This window comes from Taudactylus pleione, unplaced genomic scaffold, assembly GCF_031769625.1.
Source record: "Taudactylus pleione unplaced genomic scaffold, aTauple2 ptg000207l, whole genome shotgun sequence".
In the NCBI taxonomy this organism is placed as follows: Eukaryota; Metazoa; Chordata; class Amphibia; order Anura; family Myobatrachidae; genus Taudactylus; species Taudactylus pleione.
In genome coordinates this window covers 2,290,967-2,310,052 of record NW_028284609.1, presented here as the reverse complement: position 1 = coordinate 2,310,052, position 19,086 = coordinate 2,290,967, and the positions used below count along the sequence as shown (strand labels likewise).

The window sequence follows — 19,086 nt, the reverse complement described above, 5'->3', positions numbered from 1 at the left end:
AGTGCTGGATGTCACGTTGCTTGCTGGCTCCTGTTCCAGCTCCCGGCTGGCATGCAGAGGGGGAAATAATCAGGAAGCACCCCGGAATGTTCCATGACTACCAATAAACAGGGGTGTTCTTACAGTGGACTGCCTTGTGTCAGAGCCTCCATCTCTGTGTCCCATAACTCTGGCTTATGGCTGACTACTATAGGGAGATACATTACCCTCACACCACTGGCAGTGACCAGGGCAAGTGGCGATATTACCTTTGTTTTAATTTCTCCATTTTAAATCAGTTGTAATCTTTTCTTGTGTTCGCTGTTTCTTATATTTGTGAGTACATATTTTACGCTGTTTGTAAATTTATACAAAATAATGGCAGTGTCACAGGCATCTGTAACGTCTTGTTGGACATCAGTACTCCAGAAGGCACTCTCGCGCCTGTTGCTAGGAGACGAGGATGCCGGCCTGCTACTCCATGAGGTTCTCCTACCTTACTGCTCCATCACCTCCTCTCTGCACTAATTGGATCTTCTTCCTTTTTTACTTCCACTGGTTCTCTGCTCTGATGCCGGCTATAGCATTCAATATGTGGCTTCCGGTTCCTGTGAGTGAGTTCATGTTCCTCTATGTTCCAGCTCCTCGTGTCCAGCGTGTATCTCAACTGTCTCTGCTGCACTTCAGCATCTGTGTGGACTATCTGCTAGTAACACCACAGCAGTCCCTGCCACACTGCAGCGTCGGTGTGGACTTTCAGCCAGTACAACACAGCTGTCTCTGCCGCACTTCACCATCTGTGTGGACTATTCGCAAATTACATCAGTAGCCTGTGCCACACTTCAGTGTCTATATGGAATTTCTGCTAGTACACCACAGCGGTCCCTGCTGCGCTTCAGTGTCTGTGTATACTTCCTATTATTAACATCACAGCAGTCTCTGCTTAACTACAGCACCTGTGTGGATTCCCTGCTATACATCAGCCCTCAAGGCTGCTACCAGCCAAGTACACAGCAGCCCTCAAGGCTGCTACCAGCCAAGTATACCTCGGCCCTCAAGGCTGCAGCCAGCCAAGTACATATCAGCCCTCAAGGCTGCTAACAGCCAAGTATACCTCAGCCCTCAAGGCTACAACCAGCCAAGCACATATCGGCTCTCAAGGCTGCTACCAGCCAAGTGCACATCATCCCACAAGGCTGCAACCAACCAATTACACATAAGCCATCAAGGCTGCCACCAGCCAAGTTTATATCAACCCTCAAGGTTTGGACATCAGGCCACACTCCAGTCAAGTACACTCCAGTCCTCAAAGCTTCTTTATTAATTGACTCCTGATCAATTGATTCCTCAAAACTTCTTTATCAATTGACTCCTCAAAGCTTCTTTATCAATAGACCTCTCAAAGCTTCTTTATCAATCATTCTTGCTGTTAATCTTCCCAATGATTCATAACATTATAGCCGGCCAAAAAGATATGCATAGAGGTACTGTTGCATTGTCATGGATCCCACTCAAAACCCGACACAAGTCCTTGCAGCACAAATTCAAGCCTTAACCCAAAAAGTTCAAGAACTGTCTCTCCGGGTTGAGGATACTCAAGTTTCTTCTGCTTTAACTGCCATTAGAGAACCTAAGTTGAACCTTCCTGACTGGTTATTCGGGAACCGCAAAGGCTTTGTACATTTTTGTGAAAGATGTAAATTATATTTCATGTTACATCCCCAATCCTCTGGCTCCGAAGCCCAACATGTGGGAATCATTATATCCCTACTCAAAAGTGCCCCCCAAACCTGGGCATTTGGTTTACCATCCACCCATACTGCACTTCACACTGTTGACGCTTTCTTTGCTGCTCTAGGACTATTATATGATGACCCAGATAAGGCAGCAAGGGCCAAAGTCAGCCTTCGATCCCTAAGATAGGGACAGGAAGCAGCAGAAGATTACTGCACAGAGTTAAGCAAGTGTTCAATAGATTGTGGGTAGAACGATCCCGCACTCCATAGTCAATTTTGTTTGGGTCTCTCTGGCCAAATCAAAGACATCCTTGTCCAGTATCCAGCTCCTGAAAATCTCGATGAACTTATGCACCTGACCATCGGCTTCGAAAGCGTAGACTGGCTACCATTTCTCCTCGATCTCCAGTTTGGGTTAGCCCTCCTGAGTTAGAAGAGCCCATGCAGCTAGGGGCTTTCCATTCTTTCTTCCAAGGAAAAGAACAGAAGATGATCACTTGGGTTATGTCTTTACTGTGGTGGTAAGGGACATACTGCCTATGTTTGCCCAGTCAAGTTGAGAAAAGGCAAGGTTTAGATGTACAGGGGGAGATACATCTGGGCCTTGCATCTGTCTCTCCCAGTAATGCAGTCCTTATTCCTATAGTCATCCAAGTTTTTGATAAAGAATTAAACATTTCTGCCTTTCTGGACAGTGGTTCTGCAGACAATTTCATGGACATTTCATTTTTAATTCTTTAGGCTTGACTCCTGAGTCCTTACCTCAACCTGTCTCAATTATTGGTTTGGATGGCAATCTTATTACCAAAGGTGTAGTCAACTCTTGATCACCTCCCCTCCATCTATCTATTGGAGCTTTACATTCCGAAAAAATAACGTTCCTGCTGTTTCATTGTCCTCTGGCACATATAATTCTGGGGTTGCCATTGCTTAGGAATCATAATCCTGTGATCAACTGGCAATCAGGTGAAGTCATTTGGTGGGAATCCACCTGTTTTAAATGATGTCTCACTCAAACTGTACGAATTGCTGCTTACATCCAGTCAGAGTCTTCATCTGTTATTCCTGCTCCCTATCATGATCTCTCGTGATCTTGTGAGTTATTTTCTAAAAAAAAGGCTGATACTCTAGCTCCACATTGTCCATATGACTGTGCCATTGAGCTTCAGCCTGGAGCCAAACTTCCCAAAGGCAGGTTATATGCTTTGTCCCTACTTGAGAGTCAATCTATGCAGGAGTACATCCAAGACACTCTTCAGAAGGGCTTTATCCATCCATCCAAATCACCGCTTGGGGCTGGATTCTTTTTTGTGCAGAAAAAGGAAGGATTACTTCGACCATGCATTGATTCCAGGGGTTAAATAGTATTGCCACTAAAATTCATAGGTGTGTAAACTATCCTGATAACTTTTGTTAAGTATGTAGTAAATTCACACCAAAAAGTCAAAGAAAGCCTGTTAGCATCTTAATAAAGAAAACTTCTAAAATGTACTTTGAATCTGCAATTGGTGACCAGGATAAAATCTGGTCTGGGCACCCCATATTTCTTGCATAACCTGCGCAACTAATCTGACAGAATTGTTGAAATAAAATTGCCACTGTCCCAATGTTATGGAGTGAGCCTAAGGACCACTGTACTGACTGCTATTTTTGTCTAACTAAAATTGCTGGGCTTTCTAGTAGAACTAAGCACAATATCATATAAAACCTGTGCTTCATGGAGAAGGTCTGCTTGTTCCTGTAGCTCACATGTGTACCAGTGAATCAGGGACATCAGAGGAAAGCAAGTCAGAAGATACCGACATTACAGCAGAGTATCACCCCAAAACTCAGGACAAATCACCTCACATCATAGAACATGAAGAATTAAATGATTTGGTTTGTGACTTGAAACTCAAAATAACAATCCAAACTTTTGGGTTCTAGGCTGCAAAAGTGGAACCTTCTGGATGAAGGTACGACAATTTAAAGTTTTAGAACAAGAAACTTTTCTTTTGCCACATTTTTTGAAAAGAAATATTAAATGTGGGGGTGTACTGATGTCAATGGTTTAATGATAGAGGGCCTGATTAACTTCAGATGGAATTGCATCACTCCTCCTGTTGCATTACGTATCTGAGCTGTGTTGTCCAACGCAGTTTCGGATACTCTGCTGGACATTGGCCAGATAAGGTGACTCATGGTGTCACACAGCCAGCCGCCACAGATGAGAGGAAGAAGCCAGGAAATCTCCCTCAGCCGACTGAGATCCTGGCTTCTTCCTTCCCCCCAACGGCGGCAACATGCCTCTGTTATGGGAAACAGAGGTCATCGCCACCCCCTCCCCGCCCACAAATGGCAGCAGACTGTCAATCACTGCCAGTATGCTTCCAGTCTCCGTGCGGGATTGCAGTCCCATTCTGCACATGCGTAGAACAGGTCATTAACCTGTGCAGGTTCAGCGCAATACTGGTGAGTAGTGACTGTTTATTGATTCCTCGTAGAGTAGTCTGAATGCAATGTTACTCCATAATGGGAACAAATTCCCTTCACTGACTATGCTGTGGACATGAAAGAAACTTATGAAAGTATGGTGGTGATACAGGCTGGGTAAGCATTATGTGCGATTTATATGAGCTATGAGCTGCTATATACTTGATTTTTTAAAAGTCTGCAGTACAATGTATTGTACTACTTGAGGTTCAGTATATATATATATATATATATATATATATATATATTATATATATATATATATATATATATATATACATATAAGCTGTTACAAGAACCCCTCTATAGACATAAAAGGCCAGATTCTGAGTTGTACATAATTCGGTCACATCTGTAAATCCTATGCATCAATCCACACATATTATATAAAACGCATCTATTTGTTAGCACAGCTCCCAGCTCTCCAGCAGCAAGAGTAACTTTCATCATTAGTAACAGCACTTACAGTTACAGTATCTTATTCTAGGTGCAGAAGATGCAACTGGGTACACAATCCATATGCACAACTCAGAAAAGATCACAACTCTATACATCCATGGGACACCCCATTGTTACCCAGTTGCCACTCTGTAACATCAATTCAGCAGTTAGTGAGAAAGGACTGAGAAGTGTACAATTCAGAATCACTCGTAGCTGCTCTAAGATGTGTATTTTGGCTGTTTTAGACAAAAATAGCCAAATGCCACCACATTTGGACTTGTGTGCATCTCAGAATAAGTTTGTTTGTTGTGTTGCAATTGTATACTGTAAAGCAAGGCATTGAAACAGTAGGATTGTGGACTGGACATAACCCTACAAAACCTTCCCCTTGCACTCTTCATAGACTTGCGTGGCATAATTTCTTAATGGTATTAGGACCACAATCACATAGTTTTATAGTTGTACTATAAAAGCATCACTAATTATATAACTAATGGGATTGCACTACCATACTGAAATGTGTATGTAAAACTGTGTCATAATGACAGTTAATAAGAAAAGGACAACCTTCCGCTTCATGTGCCTTAAGCTGGCCACACACTAGACCAACTTACATCCAACCAGCCAACTAGTTGATTGGTTGGAATGAAAATCTGGTAAGGAATGGGAGTAAATGATGATCAGCAATTTGCTCCTAAATGCCAGAAAACAGATGAAAATGGTCGTTCAGACAAGTTTGTTAAATGTTTGAACTAAACTATTTGTTCAAACAACAGTTTTGGTCCATTTTCCAGTGTTTGGAAGCAATTTGCTGATTGTATACCTTACCAGATTTTCATTCCAACCAATCAACTAGTTGGCTGGTTGGACAGATAATCTTTAGATGTGTGGCCAGCTTCATTCTGTTGGTAATTCATTTAGTTTACTGTTTTAAACATTCATTCCCTACTTTGTTTTATGTGTAACAAAACTGGCAAAACAAAGTGGTAAGAAATAAATAATTTCAAGGTCACGGAATTGAATACACTCAACAATCTTATTGCAATGTAAGTTTTTATCTCTGTATAAACAGAATAGTTCCTTCTTCCAATGTCAGGACAGTGTCTTCCTACATTACAATCCATATACATTGGTTTCCACTGTGCTGTCACAGTGTGATTGATTGCTGCAGATTGTGTATGCTACCTTTAAACACAGATACTAATGAGAGGTTACATTTCAAAGGATTATTACCCTTCGTAATAAAAAGTAACATAAAAAATTAGCACTGCCCATGATAAAACACATCTACAATATCATTCAAAACAAAATCTAAAACAACTGTACGTTATGTCTAATGAAGACCTGTACAAATAAGAAAAATATCAGCATTACATTAAAAACAAACAAAAATCCTGTTGTTGAATATAAAATGATAACACCAGAATAATTACTGTGAATCAATTGCATTACAAAATGCTCCTTCCTCTAAACTTTAAGCTCTCATGTGCAGAGCACTCTCAACCCTATTATGTCTCATGTCTGTATCCTTTTTTGTATTCCTCATATGCACCGGTTTGTGTTGTTTTTTTAAACTTTGGGTTGTCTTAGTGCTACAATGTCATGTTTATCTAGTACATAGGGAATTTTTACTTGTATATATGCCTCTTATATCTCTATTTTTATGATTTTTAGAATTATAGAATTGATTTTCAGAAGTGACAAAACTAAAGGGTGCAGATGGCCATAGATGCCAGATGTGGGAGTGAGGGGGTGGCAGAAGGGGTGTAGATGGGGCAGGTACAGACTATGGGGCCTGGCTGTATGTCAGTAGGCTTGAGTGTAGTCTGACACTGCAAGACTGCTCATTATGGTAACTGATTACTGTCACTCACATAGACCATTGAAGATCCATGGTTCCTATTCCTGCACACTGTCTTCTTGGCCCAATACCTAGCATTAACAGAGCCAAAACGCACAGCCTGCACCTAGTGAATCATTATCTGACCAGCATCACCTGGGCCTCTGCACCTGACCCTCTTCTCCACTTGTCATCCTTTACCTCCATACAACATCATCATCTTTGTCCCTGCTTGCCTTATGCCTCTGTTGCATTATGTGAGCAGCTGTGATATTAATTTTATTCCTTTACTGCAACTATTAAATATTCACTAACAACCTTTTCATATAATTAGAATTGTGAGTATATTTCTCATCATGCTGCTTTCTCTACTTCTGCACCACAGTTCAACTACTGTACTCTGTTACTTTGAAATATAGCCCACCCACTGAAGAAAGGCACAGCTTTTTTTCTCTTTAGGGTTCACTGTCCTCTACCACTCTCACCTTCCTCATAATCCCACCCAAAGCTACCAAGAATCTACCCTTTGCCAGCATGTTACTCTCCCTCTATCCCTCTAATACTCCACCCCCCTCTATCCCTACTTGTACTCATTCATTTGCTCCTTTTCTTTCTACCCTATATCTCTCTCTCCAATCCTCCTTCCAACCCCAACCCCTTTGTATTTTGCCTAACACTGTCAGACCCTCTTTCAACACCATTACCACCCTGCTTCTATATTGGCTTAGCCTCCAATGTCCTAGCTCCCCCTCTTACCCCTCCTTTTAGATTGTAAGCCCTCATGGGCAGGGTCATCAACCCCAATTTTCACTTGTCTTCCCTCTCTCAATTCTCTTTGTACATACTGCCATGTCTTATGCTTGATTGTTCAGCCCCATCTAACAGTTGCAGCACACCTACATTTTATATAACACTACTTCCAAATTCCAACTTTGACCAGGCGGGTGGTTTTATATTTGTGTGTGTGTGTTTGCCGGCAAGATGAGTCTTTGCCCTATGACAAATACAGATGCAGTTCACACTTTAGAATTTACTCTCTCAGTACACAGTATTATTGGGATATCCAGGGGAGAACCACATGTGACTTTCTTGCTACAGTACTTAATTTTAAAGATTTTATCTGTAGACATCATACCCCACTTCTATTCCCTGCATATTTTTAGTGCTTTCTTCTACAAGATTGATAATAATCCATCATTATTGTTACAATGGTACTAGAGGTTTAATAAAATTTTGATTATGAGCTTTTAAATTGTGGCCATGATCTTTTCTTTTGGTTTTCTATGTAACTATATTGTGTACTACTTCCCAAGCTTTTGCATATATAACTGGTGTGGAGTCTAGGAATCTGTAGGGGGGGGGGGGCAGGGGATCAGTTAATATGGGTGTTGCTTGTGTGAATCGCCACTTGTAGGGAGCTAGAACATGGCCAGTTCTGTCCTGATTTTTGTCCCTGAAATGTTGGAAGGGTAAGGCATGCAAGTGCTGCTAGATTACAATGGATCTGATCAACATAAAGCTAATTATAGCAAACTTAAATTATATTTTTGTAGGGCTAGTCTTGTAAAATATTTTCACTTTACTTCCAGCACTTACAGACTTTTATGTCTTTCAGTTGGTTGATAGGTGATGAAGTATTTATTGCCATCACTTTGTTATAGCAATTTGTTATGCAATTGGCTACTTTATTCAGCTAAATAAGTGTAACTGTTCATAAACCCCTTTACTCAGAGACTTAATTTGTTAAACCGTATATAAGACCATGCTTTTGAAGAAAGACTATGAAAACAATTTTATATTATTCACGTACAACGTTTATTTCTTTTATTTATGCCTAAAATTAAGTTTGTACTGATATATTGGTGACAGTGTTTGCACAAATCATGTCAATGTGTTTTGTACGGACCTTTAATGTTCACAGTAGTAAATATTTATCTTAAACAAAGCTATTCTGTTATACTGTCATCTCTTTGTGAACAATAAAATGCTGTATAAATGATCTGCTTTTTTGTGCAACTTGCTAAGAGGTGAAAGGATATTTTATAGGATTCTGTGTCACTTCAATTACTAAAGTTACACCCCCTCTGCTCTTATTGTTACTGATAATGCCTGATATCTGTCATTTAGTCCTTACACTGCTAAACAGTTACTGTATGTCTTTTAAAATTATTTACGTTGTACAACTGAGTCAGTATAAGTGTTTTACATGTGATTTTTTTTTTCTATAAAGAAAACTGTGATATGAAGAGTCACATTTCTTGTGACAATAATGTGCTATTTTTTCAATTGTTCTTGACTGGAACATATAATTTCAAAGAAAAGTGGTCTTGATTTGAAAGTTATGATGTGCTTAGATGGACCTTTCATTTTGTGCAGCCATTTTCTTATACAATTTTATTTTCCAAGCTACATAACGTTGCAATAACAACAAAGCCCAATAATTTATTTTTTACTGTTTTATAATTTCTTATATTTGTTAAGAAACATACAAAGTTGTTATGCTTTGCTTTGTTATTGTAATCCCCATGTCCAGTACTTAGTCTTTGTTATTTATCATTGATTTCCATAAGGTTTTGTTTTTATAACTAGTTTGCTGAGAAGAAGAAGATTAAAAAAGAACATATTTACTGCAACCCCATGGTGAGCATTTTTCTACCCCAATATAGATAGTGCATGCTTAAAACAGTGCTGACCCTAGTGGAGTGCAATAAGAAATGTACATTTATAAAACAAAAGTTAAATACACCCTTGATTATGCTGATTAAGGAACACCACAGAAGCAAATGTAGTGGACCCTGCAACCTTTCAGCTAAAAGACTCACTCACCATTCTGAATTATCAAAGAATAGTACACCAGTCTGAATTCTAGGAATACAGTACACCAGTCTGAATTGTCAGAGAACAGTACACCAACCTGAATTGTCAGAGAACAGTACACCAACCTGAATTGTCAAAGTACAGTACATCCTTCTGACTTGTCAGAATACAGTACACCATTCTGGCTTGTCAGAGTACAGTACACCAATCTGACTTGTCAGAGTACAGTACACTATTTTGATTTGTCAGAGTACAGTACACCATTCTGACTTGTCAGAGTACAGTACACCATTCTGACTTGTCAGAGTACAGTACACCATTCTGACTTGTCAGAGTACAGTACACCATTTTGATTTGTCAGAGTACAGTACACCATTTTGATTTGTCAGAGTACAGTACACCATTCTGATTTGTCAGAGTACAGTACACCATTCTGATTTGTCAGAGTACAGTACACCATTCTGACTTGTCAGAGTACAGTACAACCATTCTGGCTTGTCAGAGTACAGTACACCATTCTAGAGGTAATGTTGCTGTATTGTTTATCAGAAACATAAAAGAGTACTGTATTACTTTGTTTTACTTTCAATCACAGGTCAATTAAAGCATTATCAGATCTTTGTAACTGCTTGTAACCAAAACTGCTACCTTTTACCAGTATAAGACATAATACATGGGCACCTGGACTCACATTCAACTATGATGGACACACATATTTCCAACTGTATTTAGGGATCATTGGTACTTTGTTAATGTTATGACTCACATGTTGTATGTAAGCTTTGCTTATTCTGTTGTCCCTGTCTGATATTATCTTGTTTACGAGGTTAGACAAGACAAAATCTCAATTAGCCTTACTCTTTGTGTTTTATTGGTCTTGTACTCCAACTAGCATCCTTGAACAGCTTTGCTAAAGTTCCCTAAGAGACAGAAAAAACAAGTATTTGAATGTACACACCTTTTGCAGTATAGTCATTAGAGCTCTTGAGCAGGTAACACACATGCAGAAACTGCCTGAGGTCTAGCACCCAACTAAAAATGTTATAGAAAATTGTCTAAGCACAGAAAGATAAAGACAAAAAAGTGTTATCGTCCATATAAGTATACATATACATATATACAATTCAGATAAACCAAGAGAGGTGATGAATGTTGAGAAAAAAATAAATACTGCAGCTTTTAGATGTAAAAATAATTAATTCATTCTCTAACCATAGTTACTTAGAAAAATGTCTGCTTATTGAATCACATCTTACCCAAACTATTACAAGCATCGGACAGTGTGGTGGAAATTTGTGTTAAAAAAAGAAAGTAATCAATTACCTCTCCCTAATAATTGTTTAATATATTTTAAATTCAGTTTAAAAATTAACGTACTTATTATTTGATATTTTCTGCTCAGTGGACAGTGCCAACAATGGAGATCACTATATTTTGTATTCGATTTGTATTGTTTGATTGATAAATTATCATTCTTTCTGGCTAAAAACTCAAACTTTAGTTTTTTAAGATGACAAATTCTTATGCATTCTCATTCAGTATTGTGTTGTTACTTTAGTTTTAGAAGGTACAATCTGTAATTATTGAACATGGATTGTCAAGAAGTATTAAAATAAAGAGAGGGAGAGAGAGAGAGAGAGAGAGAGAGAGAGAGAGAGTATTTATTAAATATCTAACAAAATAAAATGTTCAAATTGTGGAGTTATTTCCATCTCTATCAGCTATCATGAGTATTTGCACTGTACATGCAAGATTCTTTATGATTAAGGCTACACATTCAGAAATCATATAAATCCTGTATCATCCAAAAAAAATGTTGTACTCTATAAATTTGTTTAATGTATCAATTTAATACTTAGATTGAGTATCGTTTCAAGAATGTACTATTCTCTTTATATCAAAATTTTAAATTGTTTTTGTGTCATAGTTTTAGCCATGTGACCAGTGGGGAGATGTATTAAGCTCTGAAAGTGATAATTTGGATAGTGATAAACTACCAGCCACTCAGCTCCTAGCTATCATTTACAGGCTGTGTTTAAAAATGACAGTTAGGAGCTGATTGGTTGGTAGTTTACCACTCTCCAATTTATCACTTTCCAGAGCTTAGTACATCTGCCCCCAAGTGTCATACTGTAATTGAAATATGAATATACTTTATATTATAATATATTGAACAACATAAACCCTGAATAAAAGCTATGTTTAAATTATTCATAGACACAGAATGTTTGTTACAAGATTCCTGTTTTAATTCCACATGCTTCATGCAATTTTAACCTGTGCGATTAAACAAGCAAATTATATAAAAATATCTTGCATTTTAGTGCTGAATATGCTACAGTTTACTAAATGGCAATGCTGTATCATGTGCAAAGAAGCTTACTTATCCTTTTTCAGACATGTTTGCTGTTACATATATGCATTTGACAATATGACACAAAAAGATGTCTCCCTATTCCCAGGCATTGTGTGATGCCATAAGTGAGGAATTGCATTATTGTATATACATGTAAAATAGCTTTTATATAATAGCAAATTTATCATGCTTTATCATGACCATAAGCTCCTATCCATTGTTATAGTGTGCCCAGCACTGGGATGATGTCAAGCAGAAAATTAATGTAAACAATGCATTTCAATGCAAGCATGCTGCATTATTAGCGCATGTACAATGAAGTAAAAAACTTATGGAGATACTTATCCCTGAGGAGAGTATGGTTGGGTTCCCTGCCATCGTTGCCACCTTACTGCCACTGCCTGTAGCTGGTAAGGCATATAAAGAAAAAGAAAACATTAATATGATATATTTGATTTGCTTCCTGTTCATGTAAAGCAGCTTGCCACATCCAGTTAACGTTTGCAGCTCATGCATCAGACTAATTGAGTGAAGGCTAACTATCATCTAGGCAATGGCGATACTGAAAGACTACATCCTGCTGTCCGCTGTGTAATCTACACACAATTGTTCTGGATGCATGAGATGCTTTTCACCATAATTACTGCTGCAGGGATTCTGGAATGCAAAAAAACATCAGCTATTCACCATCCAATAAAGTAAAATATTTTTATACAAGTGAATTCAGGAGATATGTTTTTATTTATTTTAATAAAATAACGGTATTATACATCCTTCCAAAATATTTGGAAGCCATAGACGCAGTATTTCTTCAGGACTTACACCGAGATAAGGACAATGGTCTACCCAATTATAATTCACCCTTCTACACAAGATATCCTCAGGAGGCATGCTGCCAACACTAGACCTCTGCACACTTTCGTCCTCCATGACATGCGATTCGTTTATAAAATGAATGACCCCTACTTGGTCTATGCTTCTCAAATATACTTTTACTTTCCACGCTTTCTCTTCTTGACAGGTCCCTGCTGTAGTCAAGAGATTTTGCCAAATATATATTTCTGAATCCACTTGATAAATTGTGTCCATAGATACAGATAGTTCAAGTTCCCTTTAGGACAAAGATATTTGCATCTGTACAATTTGTTATTGCTAGCTCATTAACTAATTGAAAAAAACAAAGCACATTACAAAAAAATTGAGTCTCTAATAACTTGAATAATTAAATATTATGTTTATCAGCTTCCAGAAAATAAAAAAAATCACCTACAAGATGTGTCCTCATACACCTAGCCTCAATACACAAGACGCCCAGCGTGACTGAGCCACTCCAAGAGTTACAGCGTTCCGGCTTTTTCTTCACAAGTTTAACTGCGCAGGAATTAGTTTTAAACAGATAAAAAGTCATAGATGAAGCACAATGGAACTTGGCATGAGAAAAAGCAGCGGCCGCTACATTGTAACACTTTGTATACAGATTGAGGTTAATATGCACACAGATGTACAAATGTCACACATCAAATTGATCAGTGCATCTTGCAAAGTAGTAAAAACAATCAAAGATTTTCAACAATTGTCAGAAAGACAATAAACAGACACAAATGGAATAGATAATAACCTTAAAAGATTTGGTTAGTAATTGAAACATGTAGCTTCAATGCGCGTCTTTGAAATAGATGTCTTTGAGACGTTGAAACTCGTAGGTGTTGTGCATGCACTACTGCGTTCCCATGGACACGGCTCATTCTTATCACTTACCTGCAGTTGGAAGATTCCGTGACCGCCTGACGGTCAAACCCGGCTACGAGTGATACACTGATTCACTGCCTGCTCACAAACAAGAGCTGAGCTCTGAGCTTACTGGGCAAGCCAAATCACAGCACTTCCATTACCCCATTGCAGAGCGGCACACCAGTACGAGACAGGACTACCGATTGCGATCATGAGCAGACAAACAAGAAGCCTGCTTCCAACAATTTGACAGCTGGAGCTGTAACAGATTCGGAGAGGAGCTCCCACCACCGCTGAAACACGCGGCTTCAGAAGCATTCAAACGCCAGTCACCGGCACTAGATGCTCCCCGCTGGTCGGGTTGAGCACATCTCCACCTGGGCAAGAAGCTTTACATCATATACCAGCCCTTACTACATGCTCCCTATACATACAGGATAGGAGCCTGCAGGTAATAACAATTGCTGAAAGGATACTCTTTATTTATTATATGGGTCCACCAACCCTTTGCTAATTACTCAGTGACTCTGTTAAAAAGACTGCATCCCACTTTCTTGGAGGAAAGAAAGCAATTAACATTGAGCCATATCCAGGGATCACGCATTGAATGCTACATGTTTAAATTACTAACCAAATCTTTTAAGATTATTATCTATTCCATTTGTGTCTGTTTATTGTCTTTCTGACAATTGTTGAAATCTTTGTCTGATTGTTTTTATTATTAATAAATGTTTTATATATAGATCTGATACCTTGATCTGAGTACAATAACTGATACCTCCATACTCTGTGGTTGCGTTCTCATAATATACATGTACTTCTCTTTATGAGGGTGACTACCTCATTCAGCCACACTGGTTGTTTGTATCTTGCAAAGTAGTTTTGTCGCTTCCAGTTGATTTATTTGTGTGAACAAGATGCACTTTTTGAGCAAAAAGAAAATGCTCAGTGCGGCCGAGTCGCCTGGGACCTGGCACACTGAGAAGGGCTGCTTGGTGAGACTGAAGCCACAGTGTATAAGGACACTATAAATCAGGCTATAGTAATATAATTGTATATTACCCCTTTATATGGCATGCACAATTCTTACATCATTTTGGGGATAAGATGACTGTTTTTACCTGTTTTTAAGCCTTAAGAGGCTTATGCTGATGTTAAAAATTAAAATTTATGCTGAGCAATTCCACAATAAAAAGATATGTCTATATTCTAATAAAGACCATTATCTGACACATGCACCTCCTTACTCCTGGAGAGGTGGGTAAATATGAAATTAAACTTTTGTTTCTTTATTTTTAGTTATCACAATATATCTGTACTACTTACATTGGGACTGATGTAGAATTCAGCGTATGCCTGTTTTCACACTGCGCATTTGCCAAAACTGAGAACAAACTGGTGCTTAAAACAGGACCCAGTATGCCTCCCATGGGGAAACACCGGCATGGCCACACATCATGGGGGCATTCTACAAGTGCTGGGGGCACGGCCTCACAGCACACCCTGTCTAAGCATGCTGGCTGAGCCGAGCGACGGGTGGAAGAGCTGCTTGCCAAGGCATCAGACGACCATCCAGATCATAAGGTCATTGGCCCTTTTAGCATTTGCCAGATATGCCAGATGGCCAGTCCAGCCATTGCCAAAACTGAGTTTATGCAAGGATGAGCAATGCAGAGTTCTATGCATTTTAAATGCATCAAGTATGGCTGAAGTGGAGAAGTTTAACTGGGCTGTAATGGGGAATACTCACATAAGCAAAGTTCAGTGAGGGTGTGTTAACAGAACTGTGAGTTATGCAGACCTGAACATAAGCAAAAATTAGCTGTTATAGGGTAGGTTCAAGTGCACTTTTGTGATGATGATGGCTAAAATCCGACCGGACTTTGCGCCGACATCGCTGGTTTTAAATGTGAAAAAGTATCACGCTAGTCCCCACTTATCCCCGTCTTCAATTAGAAATCAGCGAAAAGGAGACCTGACGAAACTGTAACATGCGAAAAGTACTGTCAGATTTGGGAAAATCAACCTGACACCCCCAAAAAGATGTACTGACATTGGGGATCACTATAGATACCCTCAAATAGTCCTGCTGAAGGTATTTGGGGAACTTAAATGATCTCAATAGCTGCTATTTATCGTCTTTGCATAAGTGGTGAAGAATAGCATTTAGCAGTTTTTTTTGGGTGAAAATAAGTAGTCCCAGCAAATTTGGGGTACATGAAAATGGGTGCTAGCATATTTTAAAGTTGCTAAAGTGAAGTTTTAAAACACTTAAAAAATCCACCTGCCGAACCCACCTGCAAACTTAAAAACACCTGCCCCATACTTGGGGACCCCACAGGAGTCTATTTCGCTAGTTTTTAAGTTTGTCCCCCAACTTTGGACTTTTTCATCCCCAAAATGAAAATACTTTTTTGGGTGATCTAAAGTATTTTTTAAACTTTTTTTGACGCAGTTTACCTTTGGGGGACTGTCCCAAGGGTGCAGGGGGTATTCCGAAGTTTGCATTCCAAAACCCCAATTCTGCACTTTTTTTCGACGCCTATTCATAGGTGAAACTTTTTCGCCATTTCCATTGCATTGAGTTTCCGTACCGGTGAAAAGTCTCTGGAATTGAATATGGAGGAAACTTTTCGCATGACGAAATGATGTCACTTGCGATACTTTATCAAGTCTAAATCAGCCCATAGTCGTTTAGAAAAACGTAAAAATTTGGACAGTACTCAACAACAAGTTGGCCTAAGAACAAAAATGCCAGTAAAATGTCATGTTGCTTCAAGTCATTTTTATTTACACATATCATAGTTACATCATTACTGTAATGTTTTTGGTGTATTTTATAGACATTTATACATTTTATATTCCTTATTATTATTTTAGATTGTTCAATTTTTAATAGAGTAAAATACATCATTTAATGTCAAGCTGACAGCCAAATAAATTAAAAAAGTTTGCAATAAAAACCCCCTGATTCATTCAGTTATCATAAAAAGACTGCAAATAATAGTGTCCATGTAGTGAACAGCCGTTTACATGCTTAAACTGTTATGTAAAAGCAGGGAAGATAAATTCTTCATTTTGTGTGTCAGGGTGTCTTTTTCAATCAGCTGCCACACACCAAGCGGCCACAGCTGTTTTATTGTAACACTTGATTGCATTGGACAAATAATATTACAAGATGCAGTTCCTTATGTGTAGTACTTGCCTGTTAAAATTAATGTACTGTACCACATAGAGCTCTTCCCATTTTGCCATGGCATATTGAATTTGATAGTGTTCCATTTCATTGTACTCGAAAGAAAAGTACTGGAGTGTACTCGTTTCCATTATGGTGTCATTAATTCTATGCAAAATTCTATCATTATTGCACTAGAAACTAACAAGAGCTGAAAAATATTATCTCTGTTTTATGTCTGTATGTGCTTTACAGGAAATGGAATAGAAAAATAAAAGCAGGTTCTTTTGGAACCATGAAATTATTTTTAGCAGAACTCACTTGTAACCAGTTTAGGGGTGTATTCAATTAGTTTCGCACCTGCGGAAAAGTTTTTGCCTGCCCGACTTTTCGACGATATTTTGTGTTTTGGATGCAAAAACGTATCATGTGCGTCCCCGCTATTTGCCATATTCAATTACAAGCCACGTGAAAACGGCAAGTGGCGAATTCAGAACAGGCGGAAAGTGCTGTCAGAATTGGGGAAATCAGGCTGAACCCCCCAAAAAGATGCACTAACATTTGGGATCAATGTAGATGTGTCCGAATAGCCCTAATAAAACTGTTTGGGGTACTTAAGTTGTTTCAATAGCTTCTCATTAGCGTCTTTGCACAAGTGGTGAAGAATGGCATTAAGCAGTAGTTTTTGGTGAAAATAAGTAGTCCTGTCTAATTTGGGGGTACTTGAAAATGGGTGCTAGCATGTTTTAAAGTCTCTAAAGAGAAGTTTTAAAAAATGTGAAAAATGCACCTGTTGCAAACACCTGCAATCATAAAAATACCTGACCCATCCTTGCAGACCCCCAAGAAGTCTATTTCGCTAGTTTTTATGAATGTCCCCCCACTTTGTGCTTTCTTGCCTCAAAATTAAAGTATTTTTTTGGGGTGGTCTTAAATTTTTTCCCAGGATTTTTTGACACAGTTGGCCTTTGGGGGGGGGCTGTGGTTTCCCTACCTTTGCACCCCAAAATAAAAAAATTGCACTTCTTTTCACCTGCTATTCAGAGGCGAATCTTTTGCACCTATTACATTGTATTGACTTTCCGCGTAGGCGAAAACCGGCTGAAATTGAATACGGAGATAAGTTCCGACCACGCGAAAAGCCAGGATTGGGGATACTTTTTCACGGAAAATGGCTTTTTCGCTTCTAATTGAATACGGCCCTTAGTGTGGTTGAGATGTTTTTAGATCCCACATATCACAGTTCATAGTTCTGCCCATTTTATGACTTCACAAACCAATTTAAGAAGGAAACATGCAACATAGTACATCTTAACTAATGAAACTGTCAGCAATACTTGAAGGCACATCTGGGCTTGACATGATACAATAGCAATCCTCGTAGAAGGATTTGTTTACCCCTAACTTACAATTATTTTAGTTCTCAAGCACTTTCCGTATGTTTGTTGAAATTATCTCATGTGAAGCATAGGCGTCACCAAGTCTGGTGACACCCGGTGCATATTACCCTTGCTTGGCAGAGCTGTGCGTGCCCAAAAACGGGGTGTGATCTAGAAAAAATGGGCATGTCGTAGCGGCAAATCCCTCCGGGACATTCTCCTGCAGGAGTCAAGTTCTGCAGGAGAATGTCACACTGCAGCACCCGGTTCCTGTCACTGAGCACCCGGCATTTTGGCGTCACCCCCTCCTAGGGTGATACCTGATGCGGCCTGCATCCCAATAGCGACACCACTGATATGAAGTTGTAGAAAGACAGGAAAGTAAAATGAGTTAAATTGTTACAAAATTTGCAGCTCGAGTTCTGTATAATGGTTACTTTTTATATCACAGAGGTACCAAATATACGGGCATATAATCTTTAACTTCCACTTTTGTTTTGCCATTCTACCAAATATCATCCCATTCATAATTTGCATATGCCATTTCTGCATAATGAATAGAGCAGGGACAGCGATGGTCAATTCATTCTGCTGTGTGGTGTGATTGTGGTAAGACAGAAAGCTCTTTAGACCAAATTTTCTTACAAAATATATAATACTTCATAGACAAATGCAGAGCAAGGTAAAATATTCTATGTAGCGGTTTGAAAATTTTACTCATCCCTACAATCAAGGTGTTGTACTGTGATAGAAAGATATGGAAGCAAGCAGAAAGTGATGTTGGAAGGAACCATATTATACATGTTGCTCAAATTGGAGTGTGACTGTCTGAAATAAAAATGTTGGATAAACACTGGGTCACGTCATGATTATCCTATCCCCTCTTTTGCATATCAAAGGTAATGGGATGATGATAGGTGCCAACTGGAACTCTATCAAGCCTTATGGCTAAAATAAATGTGATTTTGGGTGATATCACATTTCTTCCTATCCTTTTAATGCGAGATATTTGAAACCTTTAGTTGTCCTATTAACAAAACAATCTTAGAACACACACAAATGTGCCACATATGAAAGAAGTAACTCATTATTAACATATAAATGAGGCTAAACTAAGCAATATCTGAAAAATTAAAAAGTTATTTTTAATGGAAAAGTTG

General features: G+C 38.7%; 1 protein-coding gene across 5 annotated transcripts in view; it reads right to left on the bottom strand.

The window, feature by feature from the left end:
- The window catches only part of SYT1 (synaptotagmin 1), a 783,192-nt gene that overhangs the window by 496,495 nt on the left and 267,611 nt on the right, over positions 1 to 19,086 (bottom strand). For 2 of the 5 annotated variants that reach the window (XM_088478104.1, XM_088478103.1), the window contains exon 1: positions 10,144 to 11,234. The exons of the other annotated variants lie outside the window; for them this stretch is intronic. The gene's annotated coding sequence lies outside the window, so the exon portion shown is untranslated. Of the gene's footprint in view, positions 1 to 10,143; positions 11,235 to 19,086 lie in introns of those variants that run through there. 5 annotated transcript variants of the gene reach the window in all.